A 3,315-nucleotide genomic window follows, 5' to 3' on the forward strand; every position below is an offset into this window, starting at 1 on the left:
TGATGAAGCTATTCCTACTCCACAAGAACCACAATCTGATCAAGATAAGGAAACAGAATCGGTAGTTGAAAAGGTTAATGAAGATAACACAGTTAAGGCTAAACCTTATGTTAAACCATACCAACCACCACTTCCATACCCAAGTAAAATGAGAAAAGAGAGACTTGAAGCCGAGCAATCCAAATTCTTGGATATGTTTAAACAGATAAATGTCAATCTTCCTTTCATTGATGTGATTTCAGGAATGCCTAGATATGCTAAATTTCTGAAAGATCTGATCACAAATAGAAAGAAAATGGAAGAACTCTCGGCTGTTACTATGAATGCAAATTGTTCTGCAGTACTGTTGAATAAGATACCAGAAAAATTATCTGATCCAGGAAGTTTCACAATTCCATGTTTTCTGGATAGTCTTAGTTCAATAGAAGCATTGGCAGACTTAGGTGCTAGTATAAATTTAATGCCGTATTCACTATACGCAAAACTAGACCTTGGAGAATTGAAACCAACACGAATAAGTATACAACTAGCAGATCGATCAGTAAAATATCCTAGAGGGATAATGGAGAACATGCTAGTTAAAGTTGGTACTTTAGTATTTCCAGTAGATTTTGTTATTCTGGACATGGAAGAAGATTCTCAATTTCCTCTCATATTAAGAAGACCATTCTTAAACACGGCTAAAGCAATGATAGACGTGTTCGGTAAGAAACTGACCCTAAGTATAGAGGACGAGAGTGTTACCTTTTCAGTTGATAGAGCAATGCAACAACCGCAATCTGCAGATGATACATGTTATTATATTCAAACTATAGAATCACATACAGAATTGTTAAAAGAATTTCCAAAATTACAAGGAACAGGAGAATGTTCTTTAGGAGAAGGAACTGAACAAATTGATGAAACTGAAATGTTAGCCACACTTATGGCTAATGGATATGAACCAACAACAGAAGAAATTCAAATGCTAAAAGAAGAAGACAGATATCGATACAATTCATCGATAGAAGAACCACCAACATTAGAGTTAAAGCCACTTCCAAACCATTTGGAATATGCTTATTTACATGGTGAATCTGAATTACCTGTAATAATATCGTCTTCTCTTACTGAAAATGAAAAATCTCAACTCATTTCTGTGTTAAAAGCTTATAAACCAGCCATTGCATGGAAGATTCATGATATTAAAGGAATAAGTCCTTCGTATTGCACACATAAAATCCTTATGGAAGAAGGTCATAAAACGTATGTGCAACGCCAATGAAGACTAAATCCTAATATGCAAGATGTTGTTAAAAAAGAAATTATTAAACTGCTAGATGCAGGTTTAATTTATCCAATCTCTGATAGTCCATGGGTAAGCCTAGTTCAATGCGTACCTAAGAAGGGTGGCATGGCTGTCATCACAAATGAGAAAAATGAACTTATTCCTACTAGGACTGTAATAGGATGGTGTGTTTGTATTGATTATAGAAAATTAAATGACGCTACCAGAAAAGATCAATTTCCCTTACCTTTCATTGATCAAATGTTGGAAAGATTAGCCGGAAATAGTTACTATTATTTTCTTGATGGTTTTTCCGGATATTTTCAAATTCCAATAGCACTCGAAGACCAAGAGAAAACTACATTCACGTGCCTTTATGGTACTTTTGCTTACAAACGCATGCCATTTGGACTTTGCAACGCCCCTGCAACCTTTCAAAGGTGCATGATGGCGATTTTTCACGACATGATAGAAGAATGCATGGAAGTTTTCATGGATGACTTTTCAGTCTTCGGTGATACATTTGAATCATGTCTAGTTAATCTTGAACGAATGCTTATTAGATGCGAACAATCAAATCTAGTTCTTAATTGGGAGAAATGCCATTTCATGGTTAAAGAAGGCATCGTTCTTGGTCATAAAATTTCAAAGGAAGGAATTGAAGTGGATAGAGCTAAAGTAGATGTAATTGCTAAACTTCCACATCCCACCAATGTTAGAGGAGTTAGGAGTTTTCTAGGGCATGCCGGTTTTTACCGACGTTTCATAAAAGATTTTTCTAAAATTGCCACTTCTATGAATAAACTCCTAGAAAAGGATGCTCCATTCATCTTTTCAGATGAATGCATCAAATCTTTTAATATACTTAAAGAAAAACTCACTAATGCGCCGATCATGATAACTCCAAATTGGAATCTACCATTTGAACTTATGTGCGATGCAAGTGATTTTGCAATGGGAGCCGTTTTAGGACAAAGGATTAAAAAAGGATTTCAACCTATATATTATGCTAGTAAGACGTTACAAGGAGCACAAACAAATTACACAACTACTGAAAAAGAACTCCTTACTATTGTCTTTGCTTTTGACAAATTTCGTTCATATCTCGTTCTAGCTAAAACGGTGGTCTATACCGACCATTCTGCTCTTAGATACCTATTTTCGAAACAAGATGCCAAACCACGATTAATCCGTTGGATCTTACTCTTACAAGAGTTTGATATTGAAATCCGAGATAAAAAGGGAGCAGAAAATCTCGCCGCTGATCATCTTTCTCGTCTTGAAAATCCCGAATTAGAAGTTCTAAATGAATCAGCCATACAAGACAACTTTCCTGATGAATATCTATTGAAGATAGATTATAATAAAATTCCATGGTTTGCAGACTATGCAAACTACTTAGTATGTGGATTCCTTGAAAAATGATTATCGTACCAAAAACGAAATAAATTCTTTAGTGATATAAAACACTATTTCTGGGAAGATCCACATTTGTTTAAAAGTTGTCCCGATGGAGTAATACGCCGATGTGTATTCGGAGATGAAGCTAGTAAAATCTTAAACCATTGTCACACAGGACCAACAGGAGGGCATTATGGGCCTCAACTAACAGCAAGAAAAGTTTACGATGCTGGATTCTATTGGCCTACAATTTACAAAGACGCACACCTTCTTTGCAAATCCTGTGATGCATGTCAAAGGGCCAGAAAAATAAGTCAACGTGATGAAATGCCACAAAATGTCATTCAAGTATGTGAAGTATTTGACATTTGGGGTATTGACTTTATGGGTCCATTTCCAAAATCTCATAATAATCTATACATTCTCGTTGCCATTGATTATGTATCTAAATAGGCGGAAGCACAAGCTCTCCCGACTAACGATGCACGAGTTGTAGTCAACTTTTTAAAACGTCTTTTTGCAAGGTTTGGAACACCGAAAGCTTTAATAAGTGATCGGGGAACTCATTCTTGTAATAATCAACTTGAGAAAGTTCTTAAAAGATATGGAGTAACTCATAAAATCTCCACTGCTTATCATCCACAAAC

Source organism: Rutidosis leptorrhynchoides, chromosome 1, assembly GCF_046630445.1.
Source record: "Rutidosis leptorrhynchoides isolate AG116_Rl617_1_P2 chromosome 1, CSIRO_AGI_Rlap_v1, whole genome shotgun sequence".
In the NCBI taxonomy this organism is placed as follows: Eukaryota; Viridiplantae; Streptophyta; class Magnoliopsida; order Asterales; family Asteraceae; genus Rutidosis; species Rutidosis leptorrhynchoides.